Source organism: Hemitrygon akajei, chromosome 20 (genome assembly GCF_048418815.1).
Source record: "Hemitrygon akajei chromosome 20, sHemAka1.3, whole genome shotgun sequence".
NCBI classification, from domain to species: Eukaryota; Metazoa; Chordata; class Chondrichthyes; order Myliobatiformes; family Dasyatidae; genus Hemitrygon; species Hemitrygon akajei.
In genome coordinates, this window is record NC_133143.1 from 22,363,803 (window position 1) to 22,387,368 (window position 23,566).

General features: G+C 39.8%; 1 protein-coding gene across 3 annotated transcripts in view; it reads right to left on the reverse strand.

Moving 5' to 3' along the window:
• Positions 1 to 4,019: 4,019 nt before the first annotated feature.
• Positions 4,020 to 23,566, reverse strand: part of LOC140713639 (E3 ubiquitin-protein ligase NHLRC1-like) — a 61,971-nt gene continuing 42,424 nt past the window's right edge. For 2 of the 3 annotated variants that reach the window (XR_012095689.1, XR_012095682.1), the window contains 2 exons: positions 7,351 to 7,414; positions 4,020 to 6,402 (listed from right to left, as the gene is read on the reverse strand). The gene's annotated coding sequence lies outside the window, so the exon portion shown is untranslated. The remainder of the gene's footprint in view (positions 6,403 to 7,350; positions 7,415 to 23,566) is intronic. The other variant, XR_012095683.1, reaches the window with a different exon arrangement.

Here is a 23,566-nt window from a genome sequence, read left to right on the forward strand (position 1 = left end):
ATCAAAAGGCCTAGATAGAGTGGATGTGAAGATGTTTCCTATTTTGTTGGAGACTAGGACCAGAGGGCACAGCCTCAGAATAGAGAAACATCCCTTTAGAACAGAGAGAAGGAATTTCTTGAGCCAGATTGTTGTGAATCTGTGGAATTTAATGCCACAGGCAGCTGTGGAACCCAATCATTGGGTATATTTAAAATGGAGGATGATAGGTTATTGATTAGTCAGGGCATCAAAGGTTAGAGAGAGAAGGCAGGAGAATGGAATAGAGAAGGATAATAAATCAGTCACAATGGAATAGCAGAGTAGACTCAATGGGCTAAATAGCCTAATTTTCTTACTGTCTTATGGCCTTCGTTTATAGTCCATGCTGATCACAGCGAGTCCCAGTTGCTTGCATTGAGCCCATAACCCTCCAAGCCCCTTCCCACCACGCACCCATCAAAATGTTTCTTAAATGTTGCACTCACAACTACTTCCTCTAGCAGCTTCACTCAGCAACTCCCTACCTCTCAGGTCAATTAAATCTCCCCCTCTTGTCCTGTATCTGTACCCCTTAGACTTGAACTCCCTGACCCTGGGAAAGAGATAATGACCATCTACATTGTACATATCCCTTCTGATTTTATAAACTTCTGAAGTTACCCCTCATTCTTGATGGGTGTATAATGCAGAGGTCATGAGTGGAAATGGTGCTTCAAAAATTGAATGTATTAACTTCACGACACAATGAATGTAAATAAAGATGCCCTGATTGTATTAGAATGCTTGTGCATATTTTTAAGTTTCAAAAAAATAGGATCGACTTTTCAATGCTCTGAAAAGATTTTAACAAATCATTCTTCTGATGCTTGTAAAAATGTAGAACTCTTCCTTGATGACTGGTGTAAGCAACATCTTTTTAACATTTTAAGGCAGAGATAGATACTTCATAAGTGATGTGAAAGCATACATACAGCTGTACAGAGCTGAGATAAGTGGGACCAATCATGCTGTTATTAAATGGTAGAACTTGCTGATAATTATGATGGAATTAAAGATTTCACATTTGATTCTTCTGCTGAAGTGGCAGATGGCTAACACGAGGGGGCATAGTTTTAAGGTGCTTGGAATTAGGTACAAGGGGGATGTCAGAGTTAAGTTTTTCCCCAGAGTGGTGGGTGCGTGGAATGCACTGCTAGCAATGGTGTTAGAGGCAGATACATTAGGGTCTTTAAGAGACTCTTAGATAGGTGCATTGAGCTTGGAAAAAAAAGAGGGCTGTGTGGTAGAGAAATTCAAGGCAGTTTCTAGAGCAGGTTTATGTGGTTGGCAGAACATTGTGGGCCAAAGGACCTGTAATGTATTGTAGATTTGTGATTCTCAGGTCAAGATTACAATGATACTGCTAATCCAATACCTGTTGAAGGGGGAGAATAAAGAAACAAAGGTGTTCCCTTCAGAGTGTGGAATCTTGGTAAGGTAAACCTTTATTCTGAAGCAGTTACTCCTTACCACTAATCCAAAATTATATAGTGTGTGGTGTCTACTTCTGTTCCTGATTCATACTATGTTAGCCAAGAACAAGTGTGACATTAGAAATAGATTTTCTTAGTGGAATGAAAGACAACAAATTTCCACTTGATTATGACAATAAAAAACAAATCTGAAATAAAAACAAATACGCTAAAAACTCTTGACAAGTGTCAAGGATGCTCTGGCCTCTGTTTTTCTCTCCGCAAATGCTGCCTACTGGAATGTTCCCAGTAATTTCTCTTTCTTCATGCTTCAATTTAAAATGAGAATAGTCCATCTGACCCAGGAAAAAGGCCACATCCAAACAGTTGAGCCATCTTTTAACAGTTATAGTATGTCCCTAAGGGGACCTTGAACTACCAATACCAGAATAAAATATTTAAAAAGGAATACAAGAAATATAAGGAGAGAATGCAATGGGGGACAAGGAAATGGTGGATGAACTGAATAAGTATTTTGCACCAGAATTCACTGTGGAAGACACTAGCAGTATGCCAGAAGTTTGAGTGTGTTAAGGGACAGATGTGAGTGCAGTTGCTATGACTAGGGAAATGGTGCTTGGAAACTGAAAGGTCTGAAGGTAGGCAAGTCACCTGGACCAGATGGACTACACCCCAGGGTTCTAAAAGAGGTAGCTAAAGAGACTGCAGAAACATTAGCAATGATCTTTTAAGAATCAGTAAGTCTGGCATGATTCAGGAGGACTTGGAAATTGCAAATGTCAAACCACTCTTCAAGAAGGGACGGAATAAGAAGAAAGGAAATTAGACCACTTAGCCTGACCTGTTTGGGAAGATATTGGAGTCGATTGTTAAAGATATGGTTTTCGGGTACTTGGAGGCACATGACAAAATAGTCCAAAGTAAACGTTGGTTTCCTTAAGAGAAAATCTTGCCTGATAAATCTGTTGAAATTCTTTTAGGAAATAACAAGCAGGGTAGACAAAGGAGAATCGGTGGATGTTGTGTAGTTGGATTTTCAGAAGGCCTTTGGGAAGGTGCCACACATGAAAATGCAAACAGAATAAGAGCCCAGGGTATTACAGGAAAGATACTAACATAGAGAGAGCATAGACTGATTGTCAGGAGTGGGAATAAAGAGATCCTTTTTTGGATTGGCTGCCGGTAACTGGAGTCGTTTAGTTGGGGTCTGTGGTGGGACTGCTTTTTACGTTGTAGATCAATGATTTGGATGAACTTGGCTTTGTGACCATGTCTGCAGATGATAGAAAGATGGGTAGAGAGCAGGTAGTGCTGAGGAAACAGAGAAATTTTGGAATGACTTAGATTAAGAGAATGGGCAAAGAGGCCTTGTGCAGGATTCCCCAAGGGTTAATTTTCATGTTGAATCAGAGGTGAGCAAGGCAATGTTAGCATTCATTTCTGAGGCTGTATAAGGCACCTGTGGTACTGCACTTTGAATATTGAGCAGTTTGGGGGCTCTTATTTGAGAAAGGATGTACTAATATTAGGGGGTTCAGAGGAGGTTCATGAGAATTCTGAGAATGAAAGGGTTATCATATGAGCAACAATTGAGGGCTCTGGGCCTGTACTCACTGTAATTTAGAAGAATGAGGGATCTTATCAAAATCTATCAAATGTTGAAAAACCTAGATGGATTGGATGTGAAGAGGATGTTTCCTTTGGTGGGGGAGTCTTGGACCAGAGGGTACAGCATCAAAATAGAAGTATGTCCATTTAGAACAGATGAAATTCTTAAGCCAGAGGGTGGTGAATTGTAGAATTTGTTGCCACAGGCACCTGTGGAGGCCAAGTCACTATGTGCATTTAAGGCAGAGGTTGATAGGTTATGGGGAGAAGGCAGGAGAATGGGGTTGAGAGGGAAGTGGATCAGCCATGATGAAATGGCAGAGCAGACATAATAGGCTGAATGGCCTAATTCTGTTTCTATGTCTTATGGTCTAATTAGAAAAACAAATTGAAAGAAAGTAAGCATACCAACTTAACTGACACTTGCATCAGCTTTGCAGAAGAAACCAAGTTGCTCAATGGCTAGGGAAGGATTTTTAAATTTCAAAAACAGACTTTATGTATACCAAGAAGAAATGAAAACATGTTTTCTATGCTTGGTGCCAGTTAGTCAATAAATTTACTTGGGTTCCCTAAAGGTGATGCAGGTTACCCAGAAGTCACCAACTGAAAGACTACCAAAACTGGCCCCATTTTGGGGCTTCAAAACTTAAGGGAGGCAATGTTCATCCACCTTTTTGCAGATTGTGGGTTTGCCTAGAGATTATGGGGAAGTCCCTCATACATTGAAAGGGTATATAATCCCAGGGAGCCATGAGTGGCAATGGTGCTATGGTTTGTTTTAGAAAAAAAAAACATTAACTTTACTAAATTTATTGACTAAATGGCACCAAGCATAGAAAAATGTTTTCATTTCTTCTTGGTATACATAAAGCCTGTTTTTGAAATTTAAAAATTGTAAACATCTTTACAAATAAAATTTCCTAAACAAGAGAAAATCTGCAGATGCTGAAATGTGTATTGCTAAAACAATTTCCTGAACACTTGATATTTCTTAAATAAGACAAGGAAAAGTTAATCAATTTATAGTCACAAATACATATAAAAAGATAGATGTAGCAGTCATTGATGTTCTAAAATCAGAGGGCAGCACTTCTGTGCTCCTGCTGTGCCTTCAGTCATGTGGAGTGACACAAAATGGTGTACAGCACTCATTTGATGAGCCTTGCAAAGAATAAATAACCATACATACAAGGCTCACTGGATCAAAGAGGTGATAACCAACAAGTTAACACCCGCTTTGACATTGCTTTCAACAATCCACTTTACCTTGTCCACTGCTGAAGAATGTGAAAAGCCAGCTCCAAGAAGCTCAAAGATTATATGAAATTGTGCTGGACACCAAGGAAGAAAGGTACAAGCTGCTTGCTGTAGGATTACCTTAAGAAAAACTGTGGGAATAAACATATATTGAGAGGACTTTAACAGTTTAAGGGAGTGTCTTAATATCTTGAGAAAAGTAACTAATGTCCGATAAAGTTTAGTCTTCCAGTGACAACCTCCGCCTGTAAATGAATAAAGCAAAGATAGCATTAGATTGGTTAAGTGAAAGTGATATAGAATTTATTCTGCAGATGGATAAAGAAAAACAAGAGAATATCCAATGGACCTTAGAGTATATTTTAGATGTTAGATGCTAAGAGAATGTTTCACTTTGTAGGGGAAAATCAACTAGAAGGCAATGTTTCACAACAAGATAACAAAGGAGATGCACGAAAAGGAGCTGGAAGAGCTCAGCTAAACTGGACTAGGTGAAGGGTCTTGACCTGAAACATCAACTGTCCATTTCCTTTCATAAAAGGATACCCGACTCACTTAATCCTCCAGCTCTTTTTATGGCTGTGGACTTCCAGCACCTGCAGTCTCTTGTCTCTCCAGTAAGAGGGAGACAAATTGCTATTTGATTTCTAATCTTTGGCTTTATCTGCCTGAAAGAGTGCTTTGGGGCTGATTATTTTTTTTATTTATATGAGATTCAACAGATTATGGGGAAAGGGTTAAAAAAAGAGAGCTGAAGCCAAAATCAGATTAGTCATTGAATGGCAGAGCAGCTAGAGGGGTTACATGGCCTTAATCCTGCTAAATGTTATGACCATATACGTTCCTGGAGGTCGTGTGAAAAGGATTAAGGTGGCAAGTGGGACATTTACATGCAACAGCCAATACATAGAGTATAAAAGCAGGGAGTTCACACTGGAACACAAATCAGGACATAGCTAGACATCTGTGTTGTTCTGATCACATGAAGAACAACTGTCTTCTGACTGCATATATACAGTACAACCAAATGAAACATTCCTCTAGACCACAGTGCACTCATAATACATATGTCCCAACACCTAAAAAAAATTACCACAAGTTAATAAAATACATTTCAAAATGCTTATTAAGTGTGCAGTACAAGTAAACAGCTTGCTGTCCCAGTGATGAGACCTCCGTGGTGGCAGTGTATTTTTACTAGCTGTTACCCAATCTGGCAGTCCTAGTCCTGATCTCCTCTACCTCCTTCCTGACAGGGGGTCAAGGAGATTGTGGGATGCGTGGTAGGGATCCTCAAAACTGCTTTGGACCCTTCGTCTATATTGCTGCTGGTAAACGTCACAACTGGGGGCGGGGAAGTAAGGGAATGGATACCTCACTGATCCACCCGGCAGTTTTTACTGTCCTTGGTACGATTTTGCGATCCAATGCCTCGTAGCTTCTACTCACACAGCGATGCAGCCAGACAGGATATTCACAATGGTGCTTCTGCAGGAAGATTTAAAATGGGGATGGGGAGCCTTGCATGCCTCAATCTCCTGAGAAAGTGTAGACACTGTTCTGCCTTTTTGACTAATGAGTATCATGGGCCCAGGTTAGATTGTCCATTATGCGCAGACCCAGGAACTTTGTGCTCCTCGCTCTCCATGGCAGAGCCATTGATGTGCAGTGGAGAGTGGTTGAACTGTGCCTTCCTGAAGTCCACAAACATCTCGCCTTGTCCACACTGAGATTCAGGTTGTTGTTCTCACACCATTTGATAAGCCTCTCCACCGCCTTTCTGTATGCTGACTTATCATTGTTGCAGATGAGGCCAACTGTTGTTGTATCAGTGAACTTGATGATGCAGTTTGAACTGGATCTGACAGTGCAGTCATTAGTCAGCAGTGGGCTGAGCGCATAGTCCGTGGGATGGGTGGGTACCAGTGCTCAGCATGGATCTCGAGATATTGTTGCCAACGTGGACTGACCAGGCTCTTTCTGTAAAGAAGTCAAGATACAGGTACAGAGAGGGGTGTTGAGTCCCAGTGAGGGCAGTTTACCCACCAACATCTGAAGAATGATCATGTTGAATGTTGAGCTGAAATTGGTGAACAAATAAAGAATAAAATTATAAAAAAGAATTTATAAAGAACAATCTTAATATGGGGAAGTGGGAAATGTTTTAAGAGATTTTATTAAGGTTGCAACCTGCCCACTTTTGAGGGGAGATTTAAATGACATTGATAAAATTATGCGAGTCCTCCACAGGATAATTGAAAGCATATACTACATTTCCCAAAACAGAAAGATAAGTAATTAAAAACCAAGATACAAGGTAACCAAGGATATTGGAAGAATGTTTTTCACCAAAAGAATGATGGTGTCTAGATCTCACTGCAAGAGATATTGGAGGCAGGAACTTCAATGATATTTACAAAGTACCCAGTTAACAATTTAAAATTTTGTCACCTAAAGGGTTACAGACTGAACTGGGAATCAGGATTAACCCAAATAGATTTTCTCCCCCCAGCTGGTAGGAACATGGCCTCCAATGTTATATATTGCCAGGATTTAATAAATCCACAACTGCTACAATCCCTCTTAGGAATGTTGCCAGCTTTGGAAATTTTCCAATTTTTATTTCATTTTATTCCGTATTTAGCCTTTTTCTTAATTTCATTCATTTGTTGTTTACTTTCTCTGTAGGAAATAATCCCACCATTCTTATCAGTCAAATGCAAAGATGACAATTTTTAATCAGTTGCCATGTTCAGGAGGGGAAGTGAAAAATCAAAACTGCACCTTTATTATTCCCAATGAGGAAAAACATCTAAAAAATTTAATTTTAAAACATGTAGATCAGGAATTGGTTCATTTGGAAAGTACATCCAACCTAAAGTGGCTGATAAATGCTAACAAAGTGGTCAAAGTGATCAAACACTTAAAATTTGTTTGGTATTGACCTTGTGTAAATAACCAAATGAACCTAGATGCTGTTGCACACCCACACAGATATGGTTCAAACATTTTGAAAATCCACAGAAACCTCTAAAGACTTGGCAAATCCTCCTTGATTTCCAGAGTGCACTCAGCATTAGCCAGACCAAGATCTGTGAAAACACAAGTACAGGTGTGTATCCAAATGTCCTTGATTTTAAGGGGTTATGTACACTAATCACCTAACTTACAAATTCAAGGAGCTGTTAACTATTGCAAAGAAAACACATTAAGTTTATCAGAATACAAGGACCATAAAGCTCAACTAAATTGCACATTTATTGTACTTTTTTTCATTTTGCTTTTATCCTGCTGCCAAGCCCCTTTCCGTTTACTCCGTGCTCAAACAGGGATTTATTTCCTTTAGCAATGCTTCAATCGCAGAAACATTCACTGTATTACTCCACAGTCCATTCAGAAGCACAGGCAGGTAAAGCATCACTATTTCAATTACATTCTAGGCTCAGGCACTTCCCGTATTTAATGTCTCTATTTTATAAGGGCAACACCTTTAATCCAATTTATTGTGTTCTGAGTAGTAAAAGGTTCAACTATGAAATAAAGCAAAGGGAGTTCAGTGCTCCCAAACCTAGAACTCATGGATTGAGGGTCCTTAAATAAACTTAATCAGAGCCACCCAACGACCCTCATCCATTAACATTTTCATTTTCAAGATTATTCTCAGGAACCTCCTCTGGACCATCTTCAACACCGGCACATCTGAATCATTATAAAAATATAGCTTACTAACCCGATCAGACCAGAATGCTCAATCATCCTCATCATTCTTACTGAAGTACCTGTCACCTTGCCTTCAGAGCCTACATACCTATTATAAAATAAAATTACCCTGATAATTGTTTCCACACAATGCCAAATTTTAAATGTCCAATCAATAATCAAATCTAGTCGTCCCCCCCCCCCCCAAGTCATGCAATTGATAACTTGTGTCTCACTTTGAATATTTCAATCTAACCTGTAGATCAGGTTTCAACTACCCTCAACATGTACTGAGAGTGCAATTCACAAGTTTATTGCATGTACAATAGAAGCACCAACATCACAGAACTCTACACAGAAAGACCAAGCTTTACAAATACTGACAAATTCAGGCTTGTAGTCAGCTTCTCAGATTCGGTGGCACTGGTCAATTTGGTGAATGAGATCATAAAACATAGGAGCAGAATTAGGCCATCAGCCCATCAGGTCCACTCTGCCACCTTTACTAATCAAGAACCTATCAACCTTCACTTTAAATTTACCCATTGATTACACTCCTTAGCTATTTGGGGCAATTAATTCCACAGAATCACCACCTACTGGTTAAAGAAATTCCTCATCTATTCTGAAGGAACATTCTTGTATTGAGTCTGTGCCCTTTGGTCCTAGATTTCCAACTAGAGGAAACATCCTCCCCACATTTATTCCAGCTAGGCCTTTCAACATAGGCTAGGTTTCAATAAGATGCCCCCCCCCCCCCATTTTTCAAAACTCAAGCAAATACAGGCCCAGAGCTATCCAACACTCATTTATTAACATATTCATTCTCAAGATCATTCTTGAAAACCTCCTCTGGACCATCTCCAACACCAGTGCACCCTTTCTTAAAGAAGAGGCCCAAAACTGCTCACCATATTCAAAGTGCAGTCTGATCAATGCCTTATAAAGCCTTAGCTTTATAAAACATCCTTGTTTTTTTTTTTAAATATTCTAGTTCTCTCAAAATGAAACCTTTTGCTTTCTTTACAGCCAGCTCAACTTGCAAGTTCACATTTAGGGAGTCCCTTTGCTCCCAATTTCTGAATTTGCTTTCCATTTAGACAATAGTCTACACCTTTATTCCTTCTACCAAAATGTATGACTACACACATCCCTACACTGTATCCCATCTCCTACTTCTTTCTTTTTCAATCTTTTTATTATTATTATTAATATCAACAAAATAAAATTGATACATAGATAATGGGATTACAAACATACACATTTCAACTGAACATGAAAGAATACATAAGCAATGATTACAGTATAAATGAGTATTCCCAAATCATGGACGATACAATATACAAATAAACAAGGCAAACCTAGGTATATCATAATATATATTTTTTTAAAAACAGAAAAAAGAAAAAGAAAAAAAATTATGCAAAAAAAACTAATCTAATAATCTAAGAACTAATAAGGGAAAAAAATCAAAAAAAGAAAAAAGAGAAAAAGAAAAAATGGAAAAAAAGGGCTGTTTATAATATCTCACAAAAATACAAAATCATCAGTGTCGTCAACTCCGATCCTCTCAACATATATAAAATCGAAACTGGAAAAACAAATAGGCTTGGAACAGGGTCATATTACATCATATGAAAATATTGAATAAATGGTCTCCATATCTTTTCAAATTTAATAGAAGTATCAAATACAACACTTCTAATTTTTTCTAAATTTAGACATAACATAGTTTGAGAAAACCAATAAAATATGGTAGGAGGATTAATTTCTTTCCAATTCAACAAAATAGATCTTCTAGCCATTAATGTAAGAAATGCAATCATTCGACAAGCGGAAGAGGATAAATGGAGTGAGTCCATCATTGGTAAACCAAAAATTGCAGTAATAGGATGAGGTTGTAAATCAATGTTCAATACCGCAGAAATAATATCAAAAATGTCTTTCCAATATTTTTTCAAAAACGGACATGACCAGAACATATGAGTTAAAGACGCTATCTCAGAATGACATCTGTCACAAATAGGATTTATATAGGAATAAAAATGAGCCAATTTATCCTTGGACATATGAGCCTATGCACAACCTTAAACTGTATTAATGAATGTTTAGCACATATAGATGATGTATTAACTAATTGAAGAATTTTATCCCAATTCTCAATAGGGATAGTAAGGTTAAGTTCTCTTTCCCAATCATTTTTAGTCTTATAGAAGGGCTCTGAATGTATCTTCATAATTATATTGTAAAGTTTTGATATTAGCCCTTTCTGAGAAGGATTTAGTTCAAACAAATTCTCCAAAATACCTGAAGACACAAAATTTGGAAAAGTAGGAAGTACAGTATTTAAGAAATTCCTAATCTGTAAATATCTAAAAAATGAAATCTAGGCAATAAATAATCTATTTATTAGATAATTGCTCAAAAGACATAAAACAATTATCCAAAAATAAATCAGAAAAATGTAGTAATCCTTTAGTCTTCCAAGCTGAATAAGCTTGGTCTATAATAGAAGGATAAAAAAAGCAATTGGATACAATAGGAATATTTAAAACAAACTGAGTCAACCCAAAAAATTTCCGAAATTGAAACCATATACGTAAAGTATGTTTAACTATCGGATTTTCAATTCGTTTCGGCAATTTAGAAAGAGCAAAGGGAAGAGAAGTCCCTAAAATAGAACCCAATGCAAATCCTTGTACAGATTTAATTTCCAGGTTCACCCAATGAGGGCTAAAAGATATATCCCAATCCTTTAACCAACATATCAAATATCGGATATTAACTGCCCAATAATAAAATCTAAAATTAGGCAATGCCAATCCACCTTCCTTCCTTGCCTTCTGTAAATATATTTTACCTAACCTAGGATTTTTATTCTGCCATATATATGAGGAAATTTTTGAATCAACATTAGCAAAAAAAGATTTCGGAATAAAAATTGGTACCGCTTGAAATATATATAAAAACTTGGGTAAAATAACCATCTTAATAGCATTAATCCGACCTATCAGAGATAATGATAGTGGTGACCACTTAGTAAACAAACATTTAATCTGATTGATTAAGGGTAAAAAATTAACCTTAAATAAGTCTTTATAGTTTTTTGTGATTTTAATCCCTAAGTAAATAAAAGAGTCATTAACTAATTTAAAAGGTAAATTTCCATAAATTGGAACCTGTCTATTTAAAGGAAAGAATTCATTCTTATTAAGATTTAATTTATACCCGGAAAAATCACTAAATTGAGCCAACAATGATAAAACTGCAGGAATGGATTTCTCAGGATCAGAAATAAATAATAATAAATCATCTGCATATAATGATAACTTATGTATATCTGTCCCACGATTAATGCCAAAAATGTTCTCTGATTCTCTGATAGCAATTGCCAAGGGTTCTAAAGCAGTATCAAATAATAATGGACTAAGAGGACAGCCTTGTCTAGTACCCCGAAATAAACAAAAAAAGGGAGATCTTTGATTGTTAGTAAGCACCGAGACTACCGGAGTATGATATATCAGTTTAATCCAGGAAATGAATGTCGGACTAAAATTAAACTTCTCAAGCACATTAAGTAAGTATGGCCATTCAACTCTATCAAATGCTTTCTCCGCATCTAATGAAATGACACATTCTGAAGTGCTATGTGAAGGAGTATAAACAATATTCAATAATCTCCTAACATTGAAAAAAGAATAGCGATTTTTAATAAAACCAGTTTGATCTTCCGAAATAATTTGGGGTAATACCTTCTCCAGCCTGGATGCCAGTAACTTGGAAAAGATCTTGGAATCTACATTCAATAAAGATATTGGTCTATAGGATGCACAGTCAGTAGGGTCTTTATCTTTCTTCAATATTAAAGAAATGGAAGCTCTATAAAAAGATTGTGGCAGATTGCCCAATCTAATTGCTTCTTCAAAAACCCTGCATAACCAAGGAGAAAGAGTAGCGGACATCTCCTACTTCATTACCCATTCTCCTAATCTGTCCTAGTCCTTCAACACCTACCTGCCCCTCCACCTATCTTTGTATCATCTGCAAAATTGGTCATAAAGCCATCAACTCCATCATCCAGATCATTGACATGCAACATGAAAAGAAGCAGTCCTAACAGTGACTCCTGCAGAACACCACTAGTCACCAGCAACCACCCAGTGAGGGTCCCCTTTATTCCCACTCTGCCTCTTGACAGTCAGCCAGCCAATCTTCTATCCATACTAATAACTTTCTGGTAAGACCAAGAGCTCTTATCTTGTTTAGTAACCTTATACATGGTACCTTGTCAAAGGACTTCTGAAAATCCAGATACACCACATCCACTGACTCTCATTTGTCTATTTTGCTCGTTATTTGTCAGACAAGATTGCCCCTTACACAAAGACTAGGAGCAACTGTTTGAGACTGGCTTGTACATATGAGTGAACAAGGGCTGGGGTTAAATCGGCCACAAGTGATGAATTGGAAATAAGCAGCAGGTGATTCCTATTAGCTAGGTGGTGCCCACCTGTGCAAGCCCAATGACACATTCTCCCCAGGTAATCCAGATAGGTCCAAGATGAAACCCATGAAATGTTTGAAATGCACAATTTGTCGGGGGGGGGGGGGGACAGTAGCGGTTCTTAATGGCAATTTTGTTGAGCCCACAGTAGTCAAAGAAGACTCACATTGTTTTTCCTTGATAAAGAATCAGAATCAGAATCAGGTTTATTATCACCGGCATGTGACATGAAATTTGTTAACTTAGCAGCAGCAGTTCAATGCAATACATAATATGGCAGAGCGAGAGGAAAAAATAATAAATAAAATAAAATGTAATAATAAATAAACAAGTAAATCAATTATGTACATTGAATAGATTTAAAAGAATGTGCAAAAACAGAAATACTGTATATTAAAAAAGTGAGGTAGTGTCCAAAGCTTCAATGTTCATTTAGGAATTGGATGGCAGAGAGGAAGAAGCTGTTCCTGAATCGCTGAGTGTGTGCCTTCAGGCTTCTGTATCTCCTACCTGATGGTAACTGTGAGAAAAGGACATGCCCTGGGTGCTGGAGGTCCTTAATAATGGATGCTGCCTTTCTGAGACACCACTCCCCAAAGATGTCCTGGGTAGTTTGTAGGCTAGTGCCCAAGAAGGAACTGACTAGATTTACAACCTTCAGCAGCTTCTTTTGCCCCTGTGCAGTAGCCCCTCCATACCAAACAGTGATGCAGCTTGTCAGAATGCTCTCCACAGAACAACTATAGAAGTTTTTGAGTGTATTTGTTGACATGCCAAATCTCTTCAATCTCCTAATAAAGTATAGCCACTGTCTTGCTTTCTTTATAACTACAGTATATCGATATGTTGGGACCAGGTTAGATCCTCAGAGATCTTGACACCCACGAACTTGAAGCTGCTCACTCTCTCCACTTCTGATCCCTCTATGAAGATTGGTATGTGTTCCTTCGTCTTACCCTTCCTGAATTCCACAATCAGCTCTTTCGTCTTACTGACATTGAGTGCCAGGTTGTTGTTGTGACACCACTCCACTAGTTGGCATATCTCACTCCTGTACACCTCTTGTCACCACCTGAGATTCTACCAACAGTGGTTGTATCGTCAGCACATTTATAGATGGAGAATCCTATACCAGCTGGAGACTGGGATGGTTGAATGAACTGGTTGAATGTACTGTAATGCTTTGGTGAAGTAGACATTCATAGCTTGTGTTTCGGGGGGGGGTGGAAGGGGAGAACAGACGACCTCATGGGGAGGTGGTGCCTGGGAGGAGGTCGATTGCGCAGTCATGTGGTCTGTAAGGTGGCAGGGTGCTGACTTCTCTTTTACTAAACGCAATGGCTAAGTCATGGTACTCCTGTCGGAGTTTGGTGAGATGGAGGGTTTCCTCTGTCTCCATGGATTTTATGTGGTGAGGTCCACTGAGGTTGCAGGCAGTTGGTTGCCCAATTCATCTGTGAGCTGGATGAACAGGAAAAGTGACGGTTGTGAGGAGGGTCAGAGGTAACTCATGGTGGGTGAGTCAATAAGGAGGAATTGGATTGATTCACAGAACTGTCTGATAATTAAGTGCATGGGCCTCGTGCACGCTCTGACCATCCCAGACATCAATGGCTGGGATGCAGAAAGGGTGAGAGTTAGGCCTGGTAGGGAGTCCAAGCTGTTCACAGAGTCTGCTCCAGAAAGTTGCCTGCTTCGCCAGAATCCATCAGAGCCTCCTGTGCACGTAGAGCTATCGAGGTGTGGAGGAGGACAGAGTCTGTGCTGGAACGAGGGGCTGGGGGGGGGGTGTTGGAGGGGAGGGGAAGCTTACCAGATAGTAGGCCACTTGTGTCTACCTGGTGGTGCCATTTTCCCAGATGCAGTGTGCATTAGATGCGTGGGTGATCAGCTGCTCCACAGCAAACACACAAGTTGCTTCTCCACCGGCACTCACGCGTGGGTTCTGGAGGCATTGCTGATGAGGGTCCTGCAGCCTGAAATGTTTTGGGAATGAAACTGGGATGCTGGCTAGAGATCTGCAGGGTCGTTCCGGAAGACACTGGTCAACACAGAAGGCCAGAGTGATGAAGTTTGCTAGGTCAGTGGGCATCTCCCAAGTAGACAGCTCATCCTTCAAGTGCTTTGAGAGGCCATGATGGTAATGGACTAGCAGCCACAGTGTAATCCAGCACTAAGACTGAGCCTTGACACACATGAAGTATCCCCTCCGCTGCCTCGCCTCCACCTCCTTGGTGTTCGAAAACCTAGCCCCAGCTCAACAGTGAATACCTCATATTTATTGCAAGTAGTGGTTTTATTGTCCCAGTTAGTGGTGGCCCTGGTCAGACAAAGAAGTAACTGAAGGATAGCAGCAACTGGTTGAGGCTGGCTGGTTCATCTGAGTGAACAAGGGCTTTGGATGAGAACTGGATTTAAATCAGCTGCAGGTGATTTCCTGTTAGCTGGGTGGAGACTGGGATGTGCTTACCTGTGCAGGCCTGACAATCCCTCAGAATGGTCTCCAACATCTTTCCAATCACTGAAGTCCGGCTAAGTGGCCTAAAATTTCCTGGCCTTTTCCTTCCCCTCCTTCTTAAATTGTGTAGTGACATTTGCAATTTTCCGGTCCTCCAGAACCTGGTGATTCTTAAAAAGTCACTACTAATGCCTCCACAATCTCCTTAGCTATCTCTTGCAGAACCCTGGGGTGTACTCCATCTGGTCCAGGTGACTTGTTGACCTTCAGACCTTCTCCTTTGAAATAGTGACTATGTTCTCCAATTTCTTGCTTACTGCTGGTGCCTTCCATAGTGAAGACTGACACAAACTATTTGAGTTCATTCTCCATTACTACCTCTCCAACATAATTTTCACCTCCCTTTTACTCTTTATGTATCTTCTAAAAAATTTTGGTATCCTCTTTTATGTTATTGGCTAGCTTACCTTCGTATTACAGAGGCACTAGAGAGGAGCTGTGATCGGAAGGAAACCCTAGCAGGGACAACAGCGGAGCAGCAGTGGCAGGAATTTCTGGGAGCAATTTGGAAGCACAGGCTAGATACATCCCAAAGATGAAGTATTCTAAGCGTAGGATGATGTGACCGTGGCTGACAAGGGAAGTCAAAGCAAAAGAGAGGGCATATAACAGAGTAAAAATTAGTTAGAGAATTAGGAAGCTTTTAAAAAACCCCGCCCCCCGCAAACCCATATCCCCACCCCTGGTGAACCTCCAAAGGTGTGTGTAATACTTTGTTTATAGTGATTTTGTCTAATCTGTAAACCAAGTTGGGTATATGCAGAAAATGTGACATTAAAATATGTACTTATATTATCATGGAGTCATTTTTTTATTCTATTACAACTTTAAGCAAGTCTACAGGGAGTTTGCCCTCATCACATAGGACATCAATAGAGTAGCTCCTTAGCAGCTAGCCAGCTAGTTTAAATAACATTAGCTACGCTAATGAATAAATGAAACCTGTTAAACTCACCTCAACATGACTTTTACATTTAAGCCACCATGGGCAATAGAAAAGTCACTGTTGCAAACAGTGCAGCGAGCAACACTGTCATTATTTTTGAGGTCGACTGTAAAGCCCGCCCACAGAGAAAAGTTATAGGTCTACTTAGCACGAAGAGAGACCAATCAGTATGCTCCCTCTCAAAAAAATCTATTTCTGGGATATTGTTTATAATTTGTGGGCATCAGGGAGCTGCTATCAATATGCAGGAGACTCCCAGAGCTTCTGGGAGCGGTGGGATGTCTGCTGGTGGTGTTCCACAGGGGTCAGTATAGGTACTGCTTCTTGTTACGTTGTATGTCAGTGATTTAGGTGATGGAATTGATGGCTTTGTGGCCATGTTTGCAGGCTTTGGAGGGTCAGGTTGTGCTGAGGAAGGCAGCAGAAGAATCTGGACAGAGCAGGAGAATGGGCAAAGAAGTGGCAAATGGAATACAGTTTCGGGAAATATATGGTCATGCACTTTGGTAGAAGGAAATAAAAGCATTTACTATTTTCTAAACAGGGAGAAAATGTGAGGTCCAAAGGGACTTGCGTGTCCTTGTATAGGATAGTTCAATGGTTCAATTTAATTTCAGAGAATGTATACAGTATACAACCTGAAATCCTTACTCTTTGCAAACATCCGCAAAACAGGATTAAAACCCTGAAGAATGAATGACAGAAAACATTAGAATCCCAAAGCCCTCCTCCCCCCCACGCAAAAGAAGCAGCAAAAGCATCTACCCACCACCCACCATGCAAGCAATAGCAAATAGGATTTACTAAAGGGTAATTTGCAGGTTGAGTTGGTGGTGAGGAAGGCAAATGCAATGTTACCATTCATTTCCAGAGGACTAGAATATAAGAGGAAGGGATGTAATGCTAAGGCTTTTTAAGGCACTGGTGAGGCCTCACTTGGAGTTTTGTGAGCAGTTTTGGGCTTCTTATTTAAGTAGGATGTGTTGACATTGGGGTATTTCAGAGGATGTTCACACAAATGACTCTGGGAATGAAAAGCTTATTGTATGAGGAGAGATTGATGGCTCTGGACCTTTACTCAATAGAATTTAGAAGAATGAGGAAGGATCACATTGAAATCTATTGAATGTTGAAAGGCCTAAATAAAGTGGAGGTAGAGAGGATGCTTCCTCTCCTAGAGGTGGAATCTAGGATCAGAGGACACATCCTCAGAATAGAGGGATGTCCATTTAGAATGAAGATGAGAAGGAATTTCTTTAGCCAGTGGGTGGTGAATTTGTGGAATGTGTTGCCACAGGTGGCTGTGGAGATCAGGTCATTGGGTGTACTTAAAGCGGAGGTTGATCGTTTCTTGATTAGTTGGGGAGGAGGCAGGAGAATGGGGTTGAGAGGGAAACATAGAAAATAGGTGCAGGAGTAGGTCATTCGGCCCTTTGAGCCTGCATCACCATTCAGTATGATCATGGCTGATCATCCAACTCAGAACCCTGTACCTGCTTTCTCTCCATACCCCCTGATCCCTTTAGCCACAAGGGCCATATCTAACTTCCTCTTAAATATAGCCAATGAACCGGCCTTAACTGTTTCCTGTGGCAGAGAATTCCACAGATTCACCACTATCTGTGTGAAGAAGTTTTTCCTCATCTCGGTCCTAAAAGGCTTCCCCTTTATCCTTAAACTGTGACCCCCTCATTCTGGACCTCCCCAACATCGGAAACAATCTTCCTGCATCTAGCCTGTCCAATCCCTTTAGAATTTTATACGTTTCAAAGCTTATTGTATGAGGAGTGAATGAGAAGTGAATCAGCCATGAAGAAATCGCAGTATTGATGGGCCGAATGGCTGAATTCCCATGTTCTTATGGTCTATACTTCATTTCTTTCTTACTGCTTTTTGTTGTCTTCTGTTGGTTTTCAAACCCTCTATCTTCCAAATATTTTTTTTGATATTATAAGCCCTGGCTTTTGCTTTTATGTTGTCTTTGACTTCCTTTGTCTTCCATGGATGAGAAGTAACATTTCCACCTCACTGATAATCAACACAGTCACGCCTCAGAGATGTGTGCTTAGCCCACTGCTCTACTCTCTCTCTACATCCATGACTGTGTGGCTAGGCACAACTCAAATGCAATCTATAAATTTGCAGACGGTATGACTACTGTTGGCAGAATTTCAGATGGTGATAAGAGGGCATACAGGAGCAAGATTGATCTGCTAGTTGAGTGCTGTCATAGCAACAACCTTGCACTCAACATCAGTAAGACCAAAGAACTGATTGTGACTTCAGAAAGGGTAAGGCAAGGGAACAGAAGTAGAGGGATCAGAAGTGGAAAGAGTGAGTAGTTTCAAGTTCCTAGGTATCAATATCTCTGAGAATCTAATCTGGACCTAACATATCAATGCAGCTACAAAGAAGACAACAGCAGCTAGGAGTTTGAGATTTGGTATGTCACAAAACACACTCGCAATTTCTACAGATGTACTGTGGGGAGCATTCTAACTGGCTGCATCAATATTGGTATAGGGGGGCTGGGCTACTGCGCAGGATTGAAATAAGCTGCAGAGAGTTGTAAACTTAGTCAGCTCCATCATGGGCACTGCCTCCATTGTATCCAGAACATCTTCAAAAAGGCGGCGTCTGTCATTAAGGACCCCCATCACTCAGGTCATGCCCTCTTCTCATTGTTACTATCAGGAAGGAGGTACAGGAGCCTAAAGGCATACACTCAATGATTCAGGAAAAGTTTCTTCCCCTCTGCTGTCTGATTTCTGAATGGACATTGAACCCATGAATACTTCCTCACTACTTTTCCACTTCTGTTTTTGCACTACTTATTTCATTTAACTATTTAATATATATAGTTTCTGTAATTCAGTTTTTTTCTATTATTATGTATTGCATTGTACTGCTGCCACCAAGACAACAAATTTCATGACATATGCCGGTGATATTAAACCTGACTCAGATTCCTCATCCTCACTTTTGAATATATCTTCTCTGGAATGTATCTATCCTGCTTCTTCAGAATTTCTCCCAGAAACTCCAGGCTTTGCTGTTCTGCTATCAACCCTGTTAGTATCCCTTCTCAATCAACTTGGCCAACTCCTCTCTCATGCCTCTATAATTCCCTTTACTCCACTGTAATGTTGATACATCTGATTTTAGCTTTTCCCTATCAAACTGCAGGATGAATTCTATCATATTATGATCACTGCCTCTGAAGAATTCCTTCACCTTAAACTCCCTAATCAAATCTAGTTCATTTCACAACACCCAATCCAGAATTGCCTTTTCTCCAGCGGGCTCAACCACAAAAAACTATCTTGTAGGCATTCTACAAATTCCTTCTCTTGGGATCCAGCACCAACTTGATATTCCCACATCAGTCATAACCTATTAGTTGATGGTAATTCTTCACTCATAGATCTGAAAAATAATTTCAGTTGTGATTTTCCTAAAAAGCTGGCAATTTGCCATAGATTTTCAAACTTGTGAATTGGCACAGGTGCAATAAGGCAAGAAGCTTCAAGGCCTTGAAAGGAAAATCATGGCACTCTGCCAATAGCACATTGTACCACATGTAGGTAAGATGGTGGTTCTCAAGATATATATGGTGTTGTCAAATTATTCACACAGTAGGAGAATGTAATGGGGAAACTGGCAGTGGGAAAATCAGGGAAGGTCTGGTCTTATATATTTCTGAAAAAAATTATATATTTTTGTCTCTGACAACTCAGCTAGAAAATGAATGGTGTATAGCATGAAGACAGAAGTAGAAGTATAGCCCTTAACTCGGCAATGGAGTTATCAGGGCACCGTCATAACGGTGTTTCCATAGAAGGCTATTCTTGTTTTTACGAGGCCGAGTTGCTAGCTCAACGTTCAACCCGACTTGGATTCGAACTCGGGAACCTTTGCTCCGGAGTCTGATGCTGATATTATTGCGTCAGCGAGCGGGACAGTATGAAGACAGAAGGCCTAAAATTTATATTTCAATTATTTTCTCCCATTTTTCTTCAGAGACAGCAGTCCTTGTTGATGACAGATATGAGAAGCCTGCATTTATTGACTGGGCTTAAGTAATATATGAGTCTTGACAGTGAATATCCGATGACTGGTTAACCACTGGGCTTTCATGGTGATCCCTATTCTGTATTTGGCTGATATCAGACAACATGCATTTTTTTGGCAGGGTTGTTGGATGGTGTTCAGGAACTGGGATCCTGGCAGCTTTTCATTTCCCAGGCTTGAAAAATAAGGCCTGAAGGCAAAACTAGTTACTGTACAGACCAGTAATTAAATAGCTTTTAACAACACAAGTTAAAAACAGTTATGGCTGTGGCAGCTGAGGTGCAGAAACTAGGGGAAGATCAGGTTTCAGCATACCTCTTTTATAATTCATTGTGATGTCTTTGAGTTAGAATAAAGGTTCCTGGCTCCTAACTGCTATGCAGTGATCTTCCCCCCCCCCCCCCCCCCACCAAATGTATTTGTCAACAATGGTGATTTATGAAAGATATCTCAGTCAAATAATCTGCTGGGATTCACTTCCAAGGCATACAAGTAAATAACGGCCACTTTAGCAAAGTATTGGAAGCTTTCCAAGAGAGCAAAGGAGTTGACAATATTTGTGCAGAACACTCATCACGGCAAAAAAGTAAGATTTACATGAATTGCAATCATGTGAAACCATTAGTGTTGTCAGTAACTGTCAGTGGATGTACAGTGACTCACAAGACTGCAGTCAATGTTGGTGATGAGGCTGTTTATTTACATTTCAAGCTTCAAGAAAATATTGACCAGATTGTTTTCTTACATATGAAAATAGTGTGCTGACTGAATCTTTACAGGTAATTCTGAAGCAACTTGCAAGCAAATGCAAGACTTTCCATCCAGTCAAACTGCTGACTCTTTAAATTGCAGTGAAGCCTTTTGAATAAAGCTGAAGGTGTTTGACATAAAACAATAAAGGCTTTAAATATACTCATCCAAATCTTTGGTACTCAGTGAATGGGACAAATGAAGAAAGCCAGTATTGGTGATATACTGCCATTTATAGACATGTTGCATTTAATGATATCTCTGCACTTCACTATGAAGAAAATTCTGGAACAGATCTGAAACCTACTTAGTGCAAGTTAATCACTGCACTAGGTTGTTTTTATCTTTCACCTACACCCGACCCCAATAGGGAAAGCGCGTGATGCTCTGACTCAGAGGTAAGAAACCTATCCTGGACTGCCCTCCAGAGGAAGTGTAAGGAGACTATGGATCAATGTAGGTAGAGGAATGATATATATTATGAATGACTTTGATGAAGAGAACTGTTTATTGGGACTATTGCATTTCTTTGTGTTTTCACTTGAATCCTTTAATCCATGATTTTCTTTTCATGTCAGTGTCAGTTGAAGTCTGCTTTGTAATTGAGTTAGACTTGAAACATGAGTTGCCTCAACAGAGAAGCAAATCTGACATTACCCCAAAGGGAGCCAAAATTCCACTGTACATTGGGATTCTGCAGGACCCCAATGACAAACTCTCAAGTGAAGTGCCACATGCATTTAGGGCCATGAAATGTTTTGAGGGTTTGTTGTATAGGGTTGAAATATAGTGTAATTTTGCTATAACAAAATAAATTTGACATGTTAGCATGATGTAATTAGCTTGTGATTTGCTTTGCTTCTTCACTTTTCATTTCCTGAAATGATCTTCATGATCACTTCATGATCTTCAAAGCCAGCTGATTCTTATTGTGATATAGTGGTCGGGGGGGGGGGGGAATGGAACATTTGCATTTATTTGACTCCCCCTAACTTGTAACACGTGGAACTGAGTATCAAGAAGGAAGGTCTTCAGCATCTTCCCAGAACAATTTGAAAGTTTTAGTGTCATCTTCTTCTTAATGGTCTACCGTTAGTTCTGATATGAAAATATTTAGGGTTCATTTTAATCTCTGAGTATATGGGATTGGGAATTGGTACTTCTGGAATTCTGAGTGTTTTGTCAAATAATCCCCGATTTATATTCTACATTTTATTGCAGCACTCAAGTCTGTGTACACACATCCTTAAGGTGGAGCGTATTGCCTTTTAGGTCAATGTTACTGTATAGTTAATATGGGTTCCATTTAAGGACCCCTCCGCTTTCTGAAAATCAATATTGTAGCAAAATGAGAAATTGTGAAATTGGAATCTTGGCAACGTAATAATGTTGTTTTTATTTACTACATACTGCTGTTTTCCAGTCTACTTGTGTGAAATGGAATATTGTTGATTGTTCTGAATTCTGAAGCTTTGATCTGCCAGATCAGCATTGATGCAGCTTCAAGTACCTTCCATAGAGTAGTGATGCTATGGTCGGTTCCTTACGATTGTAATAACCAGGGGAAGGGATAGTGGGGATAATTTCCCAATTGTGTGTGCCTCAGATAGCCTCTGCCAACCATGAAGGTTCCAGGCTATCACATGTGGCTTTGCTACTAAGTCCAGCTGAACCGTTTTTACTGACAGGAGAAGGGGAAAAGGCCCCTTAAAACGTGTTGCTTTGAGGATTGGCACTCATCAGCATGTTTGGCAGCTCATCTAGGAGAACAGTAACTCTGATCTCAAACCTCCACTGCCATGTGGCTATACCCACTCATGAGGCAGGCTTTGGGAGTAAACCCCAAGGAAAAATCCAGATCTGGAATCCCTAAGGCAGCCCTATGTTGAGCTCAATGCTAACTGTCAACTCCTGCAATGCCGCTGGTGCAAAACTGTATTGATGTCTGTTGTTCTGTTGTATTCATCAGCTGCGAGGAGAGGAGGAGCCATGGGAAACAGCTTGCTATCTCAGTGCCCTAGCTTGAGCACCTGACAGACAATAAGGATGCAACATCCATGGTTGATACCAACCAATGGAACGCTTCAAGGTGCTGTGGTTAAATTTCTGGACTTGTAGCGATCTGGATTGACAGTCACCCGAGTTCAAATCCACCATGGTAGTTGTTGGATTTAAATTGTCATCAATCTGTAATTTTATAATCATTGGTAATGATGATTACAAAATTACTGAATAGTTGCAAAAACACAGCTGATTCAATTGTATCCCTCAGAGGAAGTAATCTGCCATTCTTACCTCATCTGGACAACATGTGACTCCAGATGAGGTGAAAAGCCACTTACAGGGAAATTGGAAATAAACGTTCCCCTGTGACTCTCAGATTCCTCAAAAAAAAATTGTGCCTCCAGTGATGGCAAGTAAGTTCAGCTGCAGATGCAAAACCAAGCTGTTGCCTCCAAGATAATAGGATGAGAGAGTGACAATTGCAGGAAATACAGAACCTAAGGGCAAATGCTGCTTAAGTTTTATCTTCAATGCAAACATCAGCAACTGTAGTGGTTTGCTGCCTGTAGTTGTGTTGCTCCTGGGGTTATCCAAGGACAGAGTTTTGCAGTTTCACAAAGGCTATGGTGACTACAGGAGGAGACTTAACCTTTTATAAACTAGTGTCTGAGGTGTCCCATGAGGTTCAGGGAGTTAGTTTCTGCTAGAAATGAAATACATACACAAATGCACTTGATGGACAAGTTTTATCA